Below are 16,817 nucleotides of genomic sequence, written 5' to 3'. Positions count from 1 at the left end.
GGTATTCATAAACATGACAGTTTTCTTTAGATTTTGCCTTAATGGTAAGGCATATATTATTTTCCAGCAGAGCCATATATTTGGAAGCATTGCCAGTCTTGGCTGCAATTAGGCTTTTTCCATGACCATCTTAGACTCCTGGGCACAAAGAGCCCAAAAGGAATATATCACTTCTGGGAGCCTGCCTACCAAGTATCAGCTAGACCTAACTTGGTTTCAGTGTTCATTTCAAGCTTTCCGACAATACATGACTAAGAATGAGACCAGTCTAGATGCTTCATGAGAAACGTAGAGGGAAGACTGAGGAAAATTACAAAACTAGTTTGTCTCCCCTTTTGAAATCCTGAAGAGATTCTCCAGGGGAGAATCAGGGAACTCAGAGGTCTCCCATTTTCCTGAATTATAAGTGAATCCCCACTCCAGCATCCCGCTAAGTAGTCACCCAGCCTCTGCTTGAACAAATTCTGTGACAGGAGACACACTACTCTTAAGATAGCATCTACCATTAAAAGACACTGTATGTTAATATTATATATCAACTATACTTCAATTAAAAATTTTAAAAATAATAATAAAGACAAAAGGAGGTTACAGAAAGAAGGGGAAGGGAACACAAGGATATTTGTCCTCCCTGAGAAGTAGCGAACAAAGTCTAAAACAGAGAAAACATTGTTCTTCCCATTGATAATTTTCTATCCCGCTTGACTTTTGCTAAGTCAGCTTTACATTTCTGATTCTAATTCTTACGAATACTTAGATTTCCCAAGTGGAGTAAACCCATTAAATATAGTTTTTAAATTATTTTCCTTTATTTGCATAGAACCAAAACAATGGCAGTAGTCTGGTAGAATAAGCACAAGTTTGCAAATCAGTTTCAGAGGTTTTGAGTCCTGCCTTGCTATTGACTGGTCCTGGGACCTTGGCCTTAACTGCTGTATCCCTAGCTCCCCCACCTATGAAATGAAGATAATGATACTTACCTTGCAGGAGCACTGTGAGGACTTGGTGAAATAGACATAAAGGGATAAATTCCAATGTGGTGCTTGAGGAGTCTTTGTTTTGTTTGTGCTGTTGTATTCCTCAGCACCTAGGACAGTGCCTGGTAAAAGGAGGTGCTCACTAAGCATTTGCTGAATGAATGAATTAGCTCAGCATATGATAGCTCTTGCTAAAGGCATGGCAGCATTATCAGATATGGGAAGCCTTTGTAAAGCAAGAGGCCGATTGATTATTCAAAGGTTTGAAGAAGGAAAATGCTTTGTCACAGCTAAATTTATTTTTTTCCCATCGTGCAGCATAGCTTCAGGATTTTTAAAAACTTAAACTAAAACTCTAAGCATTATTTAGTCTTTGTAGTCTTTCCTCAGTCCTTCCCCTATGTTTTCCATGAGGTATCTAGAGTGGTCTCATTCTGTCTAGTCATATGTTGTTAGAAAGCTTGAAATGAAAAATGAAACCAACTGAAGTCTGGCTGGCAGCCACTCAGAAATAGATTTTTTTTTAAAGTAGATTAATTTCTAAAGACATTTACCCTCTTTAATACTTACTCCTGTTTTTAAAAGAACCACTTAGTAAAATAAACAAGAGTGCTTTTCAGCATCTGGTTATCTCTTTTCCAAGACTGAGTTTGGTAAGTTGGTTATCTCCCAGAATGCAAAACCAGGTAAAAATAAAACCAAATGAAATCGTTAATGTAATTTATGAGCTGCTTTCCTGGAGTGAAATGAAACTCAACTACATAGCTTTTATTTGTTTTGGAGCATATATTTAATATTAGTCAGATTAAAGAGTATATTTTTGCAAAACTAAAAAGACAAAGAATTAAGTTGCATCAAGTTGAAATAATTTTTTAAAAAGTCAAGTTTCAATTCAGCATTTCAAAAATAATAGAGAAAATTGGGTCTAGTTTCAGAACCCATAACCAAAAATGACAGAGGAATAGGTCAGAGAACTGGAGAGGGTGGGGATGAGAAGAAACTTTCCCATTTGCTAAAAGGAAAACAAAACTCAAGGACATTATCTCTTTGCTGCATTATGAACAGAACAAGCATACAGTTGAAACCACACCATATAACACATTTCACATACTGCTTTCTTTTGTCATCTAATCGCTTCTGCCTGCTAATCTTATCTCTCATCAGAGCCAATCTTAAAATTACACTGCATTACAGTAAGCTGAACACATTGCATCTAGCCAAGATACATAGTGGACCCCCAATAAATTTTATCAAGTGACTCCTCTGCACTATGGAGGTAGGCTTTCTTTCTGGGCTTACATGTGACTTACTTGTTTCTGCCAGTGAGGTTTCAGTTTTGCTTTCCTTCTTACCTGAAAGACCATTCCCATTAATTGCCAGTACTTCCTTAAAGTAGTACCAAACAGGACCTCGCCTCAGGAGCACTGTCTAATAAACGCACCTAAATTAAAGCTGACTTGCCCCTCTAGAAGCCCCTTTTGTAAAAGCTCCTTTTATAACCATGATTAGTCATTTCAGAATGATTTAAGATTCCATTACTTGCATTCTTAGTTTTCTTGGTTCTGATCAAGAGAACCGATGCCCTGCAACATACACCCCTCAAGAATAGACATCGAGTATCATTTCCCATAAGGACCCACACATGTGTGGATGCCCCTCTACAGGCAGTGTCCGGCCCATGGGGAGCTCACTCAAAGGACATGTTCTGAGGCTGAATAATGAAATTTTTAGCAGTAGTAAGAAATCAAACAACCCTGATTGCTTGTCTCTATCAGTCTGCCAAGAATGGGTATAAGTGGAATCAAAGCTGTGAGAGATGGATCTTTTTCATCAAACAAGTGATCAAAACCTAATACATTTATACCTGAAAATTGCTTTAAGGTAGATTGGATGACTAACAGAAAGTCTTCCAAAGGGAAATAATATATGATATTAGATTTATTTGAGAGGCCTGTACAATATTTGAACTACTGTACAAAAACCAGTTTTGATTCAGTCTTTAGAAAAATGATTTGGAAGAGATTAAGCTACATATTGCTGAGGCCTATAGACCACTGTAAGCATTTGGTGCTTTCCCAACTTCCCCCAGTGTGAGTTGAGCCACAGGGCAAGCCGGAGCTCAGTGCAGGGAGAAATGGTGAGGTGTGTACATGCTCCCCTCTTACAGGCTTCATGCTGTAAACTAAAGGAGTAAGCAGGCAGGCCATGGAAAAGAGTTACAAAGAACCTTAGTGTCCATAGCAAAAAAAAAAAAAAAAAAAAAAAAAAAAATCTGTATCTATGGGTAGAATTAACAGGGGTATATAAATGAAAAGGTTAGTGGTTCAATGTATTTAGCATTGGGTTGGAAACCCAATTATTTTTTGTTTTCTCATATTCTATAGAAAGGGTACAATTTTAGCCTTTCTCTTTTGGACAGAGTATGTATAGGTTTTGAATGAGGGGAACTAGAGAGCTAGTCTGGTGAAGAAGAATACAAAATACAAGAATACAAATACAAGACTGCATGATAAAGAAATAAAATAAGTAGCAGACGTTGGGGAAGTTACCTGGTTAAAGAGTTGGGATACATGGGGTTTGATATGGGAAGATGTGGAGGGCTTCAGTGCCCATGGTGGGACCTTGGCTCTGAGAATGGCCAAAACACTGCAGGTTTGGAAATACGAGCAGAGGAGGATAGGGAGTGGATTGGAGTGTGTGTAAAGTGACATGGCTAGAACAGCATTTGACAAAGCTGGGTTTAATGGTGGCATTTGAAGTGATAACCCGGGGCGCCTGGGTGGCTCTGTCGGTTAAGCGTCCAACTTCGGCTCGGGTCATGATCTCACGGTTCATGGGTTCGAGCCCCATGTCGGGCTCTGTGCTGACAGCCAGCTCAGAGCCTGGAGCCTGTTTCGGATTCTGTGTCGCCCTCTCCCTCTGACCCTCCCCTGTTCATGCTGTCTCTCTCTCTCTCTCTCTCAGAAATAAATAAAACATTAAAAAAAAAAGTTTAAAGTGATAACCCAGTCCTAAGTATTGAAAACTAGGGAGTGGCTTAGTAAAGACTCACTGCAACCAAAAAGGGAAAAATAGAATGAAAGGACATATATTCCTCTTTTTTTCATGTCTTTACTGAACATTTACTTGTCAAAGGCATTCTACTAGGTACTTTGGAAAAGAGAAAGGAGAAGTAGAATTAATCAGAGATAGGCTTTTTAGAGGGAAGGGATTCTTTTTGTAATTCATTAAATTTATTAATATCTTGTGTATTTGAAGTGCTTTAAAAGACTTTATTAATTTTCCCATCACAGCATATTTCAGGTGGCAAATTTTTATTTTTTATTACAGTTAGAAATTGAAAGAAAATTTACTAAGATAGTAAATATGACCTGCAGAATTTTTAGATATCATAAAATGGTCAAAATGAGTTTTTATTATCTGTGATTGCATCAGAATAAACTCAAGGGCATTAAAATCATATTAATTCTCTCTCTTTTATCCATCTTAATACAATTAACCTGAAATCAGATTGTATAAAAGGAGATTTAGTAATTTTTAAGTTGTTTTTTAATTAGCTTAAGGCTTTATTTGAACTTTGCTCTTTCTATATTGTAATTGCTTATTGTCCTCTGAAGGCAAGTACCTTAGCTATGAATTTGGTCACCGGAGCACCGATCACTTCTGGCTATCCACATGGCCAGAAACTGTGACCTGGCATGGGTTTCCAAGCCATCCTAGGGGAAGAGGTATTCGTGAAAAAGAACATGAAAAACAAATGGCCCTGTGGACATAGTCAGAGCCCTGAGAGTCCAAGTCCTCAGCAATGCTGCGTTCAGACCTCAGCCTGCCACCCACGCCCCTCCAAGGCTGCCCCCCATCCTCTAAGCTGGCAGTGTCCGAGGTGGAGGCCGGGGAGGGGGTAGACATAGGAGGGCAATTTGTCTTTGGAAGGCTGTGTTTCAAGGGCCTGCTCCCTCACTGGCTAGACGCATGACTGTAACTTCTTAAGGCTTAGTTTCTCATCTATAGAATGAGAATTATAGGAAAGCAACTACACAGCCTATGGAGGAATCTAGTGAGAATATTTCTCTATTTATTTTGTGTGTGCCAAGCACTGTTTTAATCACTTTTACAAACAGGAACTCATTTCATCCTCATTACCACGCAATGAAGTACTTACTATTATTATCCTCATTTTACTGATGAGGAAACAGGCATAGAGACGTGGACTAATCTGCCCAAATCCCAAAACTAGTAAGAGTCAGAATTGAGTTTCAAACATGGTAAACTTGTAATTATTTATTTTCTATCATAAGAAGATAAGGAAGAATCTGAATAGCAGAAAATAGGTAGTTTCCTCTCTGCAATCATTTAAGGGTCCAAGATACTGTTCATATTGTCAGAATCACCTTAATTCATGCACATCCTTCTACCACTCTGCCTCAGGGTCACCTGGGAGGTGGGGAGAGGGCTCCCTGGTGACTTTGCCTGTGGGTGGTTACTGACATGGGGAGAACCAAGACAGGCCTGACCCTAAAGAGAAACAGCACCTTTCTGACAACATGTCGAACTCACAGGCTGGGGTTTTAAAAATCAGACCAGCAAACAGAAGTAACCATGCCTGCAGGCAAAACAGATGTAACAGTTAGGAAAGTCTTACCCATTCTATCCCCCAACCTCCCCACCCATGGTTATCCCCACCCCCATATGCCTCACATTAGCTTTTCACTGGTAAAGACTGAACATTCACCATGAGAACTTCCTTCCTCTGAGTGAGAGCATGACCCCTAGTAAAATGTATATACTCGTGGACATGGTAGTACATTATTCATTTAGTGCAGAATTAGCCAATGGATGCTTCCAGTTAGGTCTGGTACCAGGAACATGTTTTATTTATTTATTTTTTTAAAGTTTATTTATTTATTTTGAGAGAGGGGGTGGGAGAGAATCCCAAGCAGGCTCCATGGTGTCAGCACAGAGCCAGTCATGGGACTCGATCTCACATACCGTGAGATCATGACCTGAACCAAAATCAAGAGTTGGACGTTTAACTGACTGAGCCACCCAGGCACACCTAGAGCCGGAAACAGGTTTTAGAAGGAGCGGGGAGAGAGCAAGCCTCAGGGTGCAGTGCCAAGAATGTTTGCTAATTGATTGATATGCTGCACTAGTGTCACAGGAAGGTTAGAAGCCTTTAGCAGATGACTATACCCAGAAACTGACCTTTGGAATGATGACTGGCGTCCCAGCCTGTACTGTCTCTTAGCCTCTGGGGCAGTCAGTGTAAAGGTTGCAAGTTCAGTCTTATAGTTATGCCTTCCCTAAGATAAGAAGAATGAAGAACTGGGACCTGAAGGCAAAAGCACCGGCCAGTTTTACAAAAAGGGAACAAGCTGTTTCTCAAAGGGTGAGTCCTTCTGAGCCTCAGGTGGCTGAGGCCACCAGCCTACCACTGGTTACTCAGCCACACCCTGGACCCGGCTACTCTACCTGTGTCACTATTGCGATGACTTACTGGTCATGGTAAAAGCATGTTGATAAAGGTGGGTCGGTTGGGGAATAGGGCTTATCTGACTATTGACAAAGCCAGAAGCTTGGCCCTTGAGCTGGGAGCCCTGATTTAGAACACACCAGGAAGCCTTAAAAGGTGAGTTGAGGTTGATTTTGTTGGAAAGTCTTTGGAGGAACAGTAAGTATGGCCAGAAGGCTGGGGGTGGGGGTGGAGTTGGTGTTGGTGCGTCAGAGGGGCTGGCTGCTGGTGGGTTCTCTCCTGCTGGATATCGAGGTGCTGCCTCAATTTCCTAGTATTCCTTTCCCACCAAATGCCAGTGCATGTAAGGTAGTCATCTTCTACTGTCTTTACTCAGTCAGTGCCAGTGCCATTTCAAGACAGTAGGAAAAACCTTTCTCTGCTACTTTGAGAAAATCATTAAATGTTTCCTAAGAGTTCTGACTTAATGAATTAGGAATATTGTGAGCTCTTTGGAACAAAGGTTTCTGAAACCAGACTCCACACTGAAAAGATGATGGTTCCTCTACCAGGTGTTTATTCCGTGACAAATGAGCCAGCTTCCCAAGTTGGCTTTGAACGTGTAGCCTTTCTCTGCCAAGTTTAGTTAGGGCTTCTCTTTGCCATTCTGGAGTTATATTGCAGAATCACAGTGCATGTTTTCTTTGGAAATGAATATCTGTATTTTCCTTATAAAGTTGCTATAAAAAAAGTTTTTAAAACGTGTACAGCCCCCACTGACTGCAAGCATGCCTCTAGCCCTCCGCTGGTGCCTGGTCTCTGTGAGGAATCTTGCCCTCTGGGCAGACCACAGCCTTGGTTCTGAGCCCTGCCCAGAACCTCAAGCCAGTTCAATTCCAACTCTGATTTCCTGAGTCCACACTCTGGTTTCCTTCACCACCTCCTCATCTGGCTGTTGTCTGTGTTTTTGTGTATACAACTGTCTCCATCCAGTAATAGAAGTCAGGAGGTCCAAGCCGAGAGCTCGGCTCAGGCACTTATTAGCAGTGTGACTTGAGTAAGTAGCTTACTCTCTGTGCTTCCATTTCTTTTTGTATAAAATGAGGATAGCATACTCCATAGAGTTATTTTGAGAATTAAATGGGTTAATACATGAAAAGTGCTTAGTGCAGTGCCGGGTACAGAGTAAGAGTTCAGTAAGTGTTACTTTGTACCCACTGACAGCATTCCCCATAGAGCTGGGCACAGGGTAGTTGTTTAGTGAATGTCTGTCAAATAATAAGAAAAAGCATTGCCCTCTCTGTAGGGATTGCCCATAGCTAGTTGAAGAACTGGGAGCAAGGAAAGAGAGAAAGCATGTTCTTTTTCAGCATTTGGGGAGTCTGTGTAAGGCACTCAGGTGTGCAGAGAACTTGCTTGGGTTTTTGTCCAGACCCCTCTGGGATTAGGGCTTCGCTCAATGGGTAGTAAAGGGCGGGCAGTAAAGGGCCTGGGGGCAAACCAGTGTAATCTACAAAAAGGGAGCCTATTTTGACGTGCTTCGAGAGGATAGAATTTCTTCTTCTGAACCTCATAATGCCAGTCACTTCACCTTTTCCGAGGCTTCTCGGAGGATGGGCATGTTTTAAAGACTTGAGCTGACATCACTGCATCTTGAAACATAATTGAACTGCTGGTACAAGTAGGTACTTGCACCAGGCCCGGGTCACCCACATCTCTATGGAAACACATGTTTGCTTGAAAGCCCTGCGATCAGAGGCTGAGCCTTCCAGGAGCCAGCATCAGGTCACTTTTAGAAAAAGGCATTTATTTATATTCTCAAGCTGTCAAAGACCTATGAAATGAAATCATTTCAAATTAAATAGGAAAATCATGCTACAGCTGAATGCTAATAAAGCCTGCCACACGCCCACCCCATGTGCTCGCAGTGCCTGAGAGCTGCCGCATTCATTTTAGCTGCCCTTTGCTCTTTTGCTTCCATTTGCACTCTGCTGGCGTGGAGAGGTGGTTTGGCATTTTATGCAAAGATGGTTAATCTTCATTCACACGCATTTGCCAGTACTCAAATGGAAAATTCAAAGCTGGGCCTGCCATAAAGTGTGCTTTGTGCTCTTCTCCGCCGGCTCTGGGTATGCAGCATATACAAGGGCATACAATGGGGATGCCTCTACCCTCCTACCCCCATGCTGGGCTGTTGGGTGAAGACGTTCTCCTGTAGAGGTCTGAAACTTGCATCAGCACATCTTGCCCTAGATGTGCTCAAGTGATATCCTAAGTGATTGGAAGCTTTTATCTGCCTCTGGAAGCAGGCCTTTTCAAATAAGTATTGACTGTTAATGACCTGTTTAAATAAAACATCCAGTGTTCTTTCTTCCCCCCACAAAGAACTTGGTAGGCAGCGACATTTCTAAACCAAAGGCTAACCCTGCCTTTCAAAAGAGGCAGAGCCTGGGCTTTTAAATGTGAAATTTTTTCTGACATTTGCCCTTAAAATGCTTTTCAGCAAAGTTGTTCTAACAGTGAGTTTAGTACATTTAAGTGTCTTTGAATAAAAATGCAACCTTGAAGGTTTTTTCCCCCCTCCAAATTAAACAAAAAAGTCTAGGTAAGTATCTTTATATGAAATTCATATTTCAATCACCATTCTCTGTTTCATTGTTTATGTGTCCTCGTTCCTAATAATTAAAGCAGCTTTCCTCTAAGAAACAAGGCACTGCACAAGAACTTTTATTAAACTGTGGGAATTAAACCACAGAAGAAAGAGCTAAAGCACTTGGAATATAAGAGACCTTAGTAATTACAGCACCAGATAAGGGGCAGCAAAGGACTGATGGAAAGGGAAGAGGGCACAAAGCAGAGGAGAGGGCTCAGGCAACGGGAAAGTCAAGCAACAGAGAACCTACATAGTGTTAAATTTAAGCGAAGCCCCGTTTTATAGAAGGAACGCTATTTCCCTCTTCAGGGGGCGTGCGGGTCCCCTCCCTGGTCATGCTTGCGGGACTGGACAGTTAGTCCATGACCAGTTTAAAGGTGATCTTTACAGGGAGACAGGCTGGTACATCGGAGATAGCACCCATGCTTTTTTTTTTTTTACTGGTGGATTTTTAGCTTTCTGCTGCCTTAGCTGTTAACTGCTCCCATCACTCCCAGGGCCCTTACAGACTTGTAAAGTCTGAGAACTGAAAAGGGCCACAGAGGTCCTACTCTGAAGGGTATAGAGATTATGCCACCCCAAAATGTGATTGTAGGAGTTCAGGACATGCTACCAAAATATGCCACTTTGACCTTTTGATTATTGTGAGCTATAGGTATAGGCACTTGAAAAACAGCAAAGGCAGGGAGAGGCTATCTCTGAACTCCCCTCTGGCAGTCTTGTCAACCAAGTAAGACTGTTGACTCCTGTCATGCCTAAACGCATTGGTTACAAACTATCAGACCTCTCATCTTGCCTCAAAATCATTTGCTGTCCTCTGAGAGACCTATATCTCCCTCCCCTTTCCCTGTTAACATGGTATTTGATTCTGAATTCTAAGCCACTGTGGGAGCTCCTCACTCTTCCCTGCATACCTCCCATGCATATGTGAGGTGCACATGTTAATAAACTTTGTTTTTCTCTTGTTAATCTGTCTTTTATTATAGAGGGGTCTCAGGTAAGAACTCAGAAGGGCATAGGTAAAATCATTTCATTTCCCTTACAACTCCAGCCTCTTGTTCTTTTTTTTCTTTTTAATGTTTTTTTTTTTTTGAGAGAGAGAGGAGCACGAGTGGAGGAGGGGCAGAGAGAGAAGAAGACACAGAATCTGAAACAGGCTCCAAGCTCTGAGTGTCAGCACAGAGCTCAATGCAGGGCTCGAACTCACTAACCATGAAATCCTGAGCTGAGCTGAAGTTGGACGCTTAACTGACTAAGCCACTCAGGCGCCCACTTCAGCCTCTTGTTCTACAGCTGGAAACCTGAGGCTCTCATGCTATATATACTGTGACAGTCTAGAACCTTTCTTCAGATGTCCATAAGGATGTGGTGCCCCATATAGACAGACCTATTCAAAACTTACCTGACTGCTTCTCATTCTCTCAGAGCACTGCTCTCTGCTGAGGGCTAGTTGACAGCAGTGGAGTAAAGTAAGTTAATCTGTTACAGTGCACTTTCTTCCAGAGGTAATAGCATGCTATAATAAACGAAGTAAAAATGCAGATGTCTCTTAAGTTTATACAGGTTAGGAACTGGCACTCTGGGAGACAGTCTGTTTTGACTGAGAGGCTTTTTGCTGCTTCCGCCAATCACATCAAGGACTTGACTTCCGATCCACAAGATCAGTCCTGATTCCTCTCTCTGAGCAGCCATGAGAAAATGTCTCAGGAGCTACCCACGTGATCATAGCACTGTCTAGGCTATACCAAAGTCACACACAAAACACTTTAATTGCTTTAATTCAAAAAGAAGAACCAGTTAAAACATTAGGCCCTGGAATGTCATGGAGCCCCTGGGCAGCATCAAAGAGCCAAGCAAACACTTTGTTGGCTCAGGGCCTGCTAAATGCAGCTTTCTGCACTCTCGTCTGAGGTAGGAAGCCGCAGGAAAACAGCCGTCTCTTTATAACAAGTATATTCCTGTCCATTCCTGTGTGAGTTTAGCGGTTTTGCTCTGTAGTTTGTATGCTCTGAGCAGATAACAAGACATATATCACATGCCTGCCTGGCCTGAGAAGCCATTCTGCTTGCAGAATTGTTGCTGCACTTCAAATACACTGAGCATCATGACTTGTTTACAATAGTTTTGAGGTGCTCTAAGTACAGTGCTGTAAGTGGACTCCAGAGTCAGTGCCTGGGTTTGAGTCCTGGCCCTGCCACCCTGGCTTAATTACTGAATTTCTGTGCCTCAGCTTTCACATGTATAAAATGGGGGATAATCATCATTTCTGCTTTATAGGGGGAGCGTTAACTGAAAAAAATGTGTTGAGCACTTAGAGTGCCCTACATTATAACTACCCCGTAAGTGCGTTAATTATTATTAATCGTATGTTGGTGGAAAGATCATTCTTTAATGTAACTTGTGGGAAACGGGGCCCCCATTTATCTCTCTAGGCTTTATAGGAATCTGTTGCACATAGTGATTGAGATCAAGGAAGAGGCCCTTTCTTAATATCCCCAGGATGGAGACTCTTCTCAGCGCTTAGTTTGTGTGCATCTGAATGCTGGGCGGCGGGGCGGGTGGGGGGGCGAGGTACGGGAAGGGTAGGGCAGGGCAGGGAAGACTAAATGCTGATTGCCATGCCCCAGCCCCAAGGCTTCTGATTCATTCAGTCTAGTGAGGCGCAGAGAATTTACATTTCTACCAAGTTCCTAGGTGCTGCTGTTACTGCTCTTCTGGGAATCAAACTTTTCAGAGCAGCTGCTTCCGGACTGCACTTTCCAATAGGAATATAATGTAAGCCACATAGGTCACTTAAAATTCTCCAGTAGCCACCTTTAATAAAGTAAAAAGAAATGGGTAAAATTAATTTCAATGTTGTATTTGAAGTAACCCAATATGTCCGATATTATCATTTCAACATGTAATAGATGTAAAAAATATTGAGACAGTTTACGTTACTTTTTTTGTAGTAGGTCTTGGAAATCTGGGATATATTTTATAGTCCCAACAGATTCCAGTGCACCCTAGCCACATTCAAATCTGGCTTTGCATGAAAATGACCTGGGGTGTTGCTTTTTTCAGGCCTCAAACCCCCATACCAATTGGCCTTGGGGCCCAGGAATCTCTGTTTCTAAAAGCTCCCCAGGTGATTCTAATGATCAGCCAGAAAGTCGAGTTGATCCCCATCTTCTACCTACTTGCTCTTTTCCCTTCTCTGCACTTTATTGTCAGGATGTTGGACACTTACCTTTCCCCTTCAGCTATATAATAATTTATGAGGTACTCTGTGAACAGCCCCAACTATGCATTATGACCTTTATACTTTTATAAATCATGAGAGAACTTTGCATAAATGATCTTGAAGAAAAATTGTTAAAATCATTATTTAAAAATTTTTCTTATGTATTACCTCTGGCTCCCTGAATCCAATTCAAGAAAAGTGATGTAATACCTGGGAAGAGGAAAGTGACTCTAAGAGCAGTAATAGGTTTCAGAGAAACAAAAGTGAAACTTTATTACTGTCTACCCAGTAAAACACGAGGGAAACACAGTCTGAAAGCAATTTGGCATTTCAATAACTTGTTTTCATTTTTTATGTTGAATATGTTTGTGTGAGAATTATAAATACATATTTTTTTTAAAACTCAGAGTTTGGTCATTGATTAGATTGTCATATATATTAAGTTTCACTGAATTGTATTAATTAGAAATGCTGAAACATATTTGCTATTCAGGTTTATTTTTCATAAAGAATATTTATCTTTGTTATAAACTAATAGATTTTCTGACTGGCATTAATGTATATTAAGTAAGATCTTGCATAATGAGTAGTACAGTTTGATATAGCTTTGCACATGAAGTGATTGGTAACCATATTTGTGGGTTATTAATTTTACACTGCAGAAGTATATAGATGATATATTGGTGATAAATTGTGAAATTCTTTTCTTTGGGATTGATATATTTTCCTAATAAGTTTTTGACTATGGAATATACACATATATGGTACTATTTGTATATGTAATATATATTAATATATAACTAATAAAATAATAATATATAACTATTTGCTATATATTTATCTGAGATGTATGTAAAACTTAGGTGGTATCTCTGTATGTTTGTAATGTTATTACTGAAAGCTAAAGTACAACTTTAAGGAAAAAAATCTTCAAACAGTATCTAAGCTATTGAAATGTTATATCAATATCAAGAATTTCTGGTTATTTTCATTTTATATTGATTGATATGAATGGAACAGGCATCTGTATTTATGGATTTGAATGATTAGGCTGATTAGGTAACTAGTCAGTTCTGAGAACAGTCTTCAGTGACAGTAGGAATTAGAAACCAGAAGCTTTGCCAAGAAGTCAGAGATCCCTGTACATTTCTTGTGGACTTAAAAAGCTCTTTTTTGATCAAGGTAAGTTAGTATATAGTCATCAGTCCTGTCCAGTAGTGATAAACTATCAAGTTTGGTGACCAAGTGTGATGTGAGGTCTGTTGGTCCCAAACACCTGTCACTTGCAGCATTAAAGGCCTCTCAGATTAACTCAGGGATCTGCAACTATAAGGGGTGGGATTTCAAGTTTTGGGACTTTGGGCTTGTTATTTTGGAGGAGGTGACAATATGTGTACTGGAGGAAAAGTTCCTTAACTATCTAAGTGAAACAATTAAGATTCAGATCAAATTGATCTGACAGTCCAAATATAGTTCATAGCAAAAAAACAGAATCCCAACAGAATAGGGGCACAGCACATTTTCATTTTCATAAGGGAGAGGGAGTCAGCTCTGGAAGGGTAATGAGCATATGATGCCATGCCAGTGTGAGGTATGCTTTGGAATAATCCAGAGGGAGTGCCAAACCGAGGGTGTGGACATTTAACAAGGACCTTCAGCACACTGATGATCAACCTTGCCTTAACGTTTGTCCTTATCAATAGAACTGCTTGACTCTCTAGCCATTTAAACTCTTAATTCTTTAAGACAAAATTTATGTTCTATTTAGATTAAAATACTTCCATCTAGTTTCCATAACCAGAACTGTGCTGATTCCCCAATTTCTCTGTTATATACCAGCCAGCAGAAAGAATTGATGTAGAGCGAGCACTGGAATCCACCTGGAAAGTAGAACCTATAGAGGCAGTGCTCCACACAGGTGAAAAAAATTAAGGGAGTAAAATGAGCAAAGAATAGCCCCATTCTACCTGTGGAACCAGCTTTTACACACACACACACACACACACACACAAATGTTGTAATTAATCTTACTGGCACCACTACCAAAGAAGAGTCTTCTTGAATTAGACTTTGAGGGTCTAAGAGAAAGGGAATTGCGAAATAAATATGTATATATATATTTCATCTACAAATATAGCTCACCATTCAATTTAACCATTTCCTCAGATCTCCGAAATTTTCTGTTCTTAATGAAATTCTTCCCTAATACTCCGTGGATTATAATACTCCAGCTTTAGAAAATGCTTCACACCCAAATCCTAGACATCAAAGCAAAACAAAAACACAACACTTTTTTCCATCAGATTTCACACATCTATAATGGCAAGATTAGATGCGTCCAGAAAATTTAGCTAATCTAGTCTAATGAAAGGAATTGTGGGTCACAGATCTATCCTAACAAATAGTACTAAATCCAGCTGTCACTTTGATCGTTCATAGTTCCATAGGTATAATCTATATACCCCCCACCCTCCCCCATCCTTGCTCTCTCTTTCTGTGTCTCTATCTCTCATACACACGTACACACATACAGTGTCCCATACAGAAAAATCCATATATGTACAGTTTATGTTTACATGCCTAAACTTCCATTTGAGTAAGAAAATCAAACATCCAGATGTTTTCAAATATGATTGTAGACCATTTTGCAGGTGCTGTGATGACTGATCAAAGGTTCCACTTTTCATCTATGGCTTATCAACACAAACTCCTGATTATCTGCCCTTGTACCTCACATGGCCATCTGTCTTCACTGTCATAGATCATCAGAAAATAATCCCATTCTCTTTTCCTAGTAACTCTCAGGAGCAGGAATAAATGAGAATGAAATTCAGTTATTGTTTGCCAGTTGTTTGCTTTCTCCCGTATGTCAAGTCAGAGGATATAGAATTTACCATTGTGGGGGGGAATGGGACGCCTGGGTGTCTCAGTCGGTTGAGCATCCAACTCTTGATTTGGGCTTAGGTCATGATCTCACGGTTTGTGAGTTTCAGCCCTGAGTTGGGCTCTGTGCTGACAGTAGGGAGCTTGCTTAGGGTTCTTTCTCTCCCTCTCTTCTGCCTGTCTCTATCTCAAAATAAATAAATGAATATTAAAAAAAAGAATTTACCATTTGGGACAGTTATTTAACTGGAGCGGTATTCAGTGGGACAGGCACTCTTTGCAGAGCATATGGGAAGGAGCTGTCTTACTGGGGACTGAGTACGCAGGGTCTCTTCTGTTATAGTGTGTCCAAATGCATGTGTTATTTGGCACATAAATGGCATTAGCATTTGGAAACTTACAAGAATGAAATCCTACTGTTTATAATATCTAATAATGCATAATAATATATCTATGTGGATTCCTATTTGAATGGTAATAAAGTTTACATATTGCCAAGCTTTCATCCTAAATCAACAAAAGGTAATGGATCTGAATTTATGTTTTATTTAAGACCTAAGTTTAAAAGAAAATGGTGAGGAGAAATCAGAGAATTTTTGCAAGCTATCCCTGAAATGTATCAACTCTTGATACGCTCATTGTTGCATTAAGTCAAAAAGAATATAAGAAAGAGTTTCAGGGGTTTTTGATTGACAAAAAGCATTAAATATGCAAATAGGAAGTATATCGATATCTTGGCCTGTCCTGCTGCTAATTTGTGAACCAATCTGTTTGCCCATTTAAGTGTTTTATGTTCTATTTCAAAAGGAGATTGAAACTATTAAAAGACTTAAGATCTACCTTTTGCAATAATTGTGAAAGATGTAGACCAGATGAGAAGAAAGAAAATACCACCACTTCTTATTAAGAATACAGATCTTCTCTGAGTGGATAACTTTACAAAAATGATTAGACACCAGCGGTAGAAAGCCTAAAGAATTTAGGGAAAGAGAAAGATTATGGGCAATTTTAAAACTCCATTTAATAGAGATCATGAATTTATGGTCATTAAAGTTATGGTGAAAGGATATATATTCATTGATCTGGAATAATGTTCATATATTGATAAGTGAAAAAGCCAGTTTAAAAACTGTTATGTACAGTGTTTATGTTTAAATCTGGAATCATTTCTCCTATTTCTTCCTCGAGTGCTTTGGTACAGTTAACGTTTATGCAGGGAAGACTCAATAAATGTTTGTTAAATTAACTAGTGGCTAGCTAATGAAAGCTTTGGGACACCAAGGATTGGGATAACAATGCTTAGTTAAAATAGGTATGCTTTTCCTCCTCTCTCTGTTTTGACCATCTTTCTTTTACTTAATAAGAAACAGTTTGAGTACATACCCATCTATCTTTGTCATCTTTCATGTCAATACAGTATGAATAAAAGATTTTACATTGTCTTCTAGAGTTATAATATGCTTTTAGAACATATCTAAGACAAATGCTTAGCTTGAAAGCATTTTTACATTCTAAAATGGTATTTATGATTATGGCTGAATGAAATTTTTTACTGTGTTGGGAGAGAGCATGAAAATAACACATTGAGAAATCAATTTTAAAACTTTAGACTTAATCTTTTTTCCCTTC

The 16,817-nt window shown here is 39.9% G+C and overlaps 1 protein-coding gene across 5 annotated transcripts in view; it reads left to right on the top strand.

The window, feature by feature from the left end:
• SPATS2L (spermatogenesis associated serine rich 2 like) overlaps nucleotides 1–16,817 on the top strand; it is a 165,342-nt gene that overhangs the window by 65,778 nt on the left and 82,747 nt on the right. The gene's annotated exons all lie outside the window — the stretch shown is intronic.

Source organism: Hyaena hyaena, unplaced genomic scaffold (assembly GCF_003009895.1).
Source record: "Hyaena hyaena isolate Hyena2069 unplaced genomic scaffold, ASM300989v1 scaffold_1050, whole genome shotgun sequence".
In the NCBI taxonomy this organism is placed as follows: domain Eukaryota; kingdom Metazoa; phylum Chordata; class Mammalia; order Carnivora; family Hyaenidae; genus Hyaena; species Hyaena hyaena.
The sequence above is the reverse complement of the archived record's forward strand: the minus strand, read 5'-3'. Positions and strand labels throughout refer to the sequence as shown.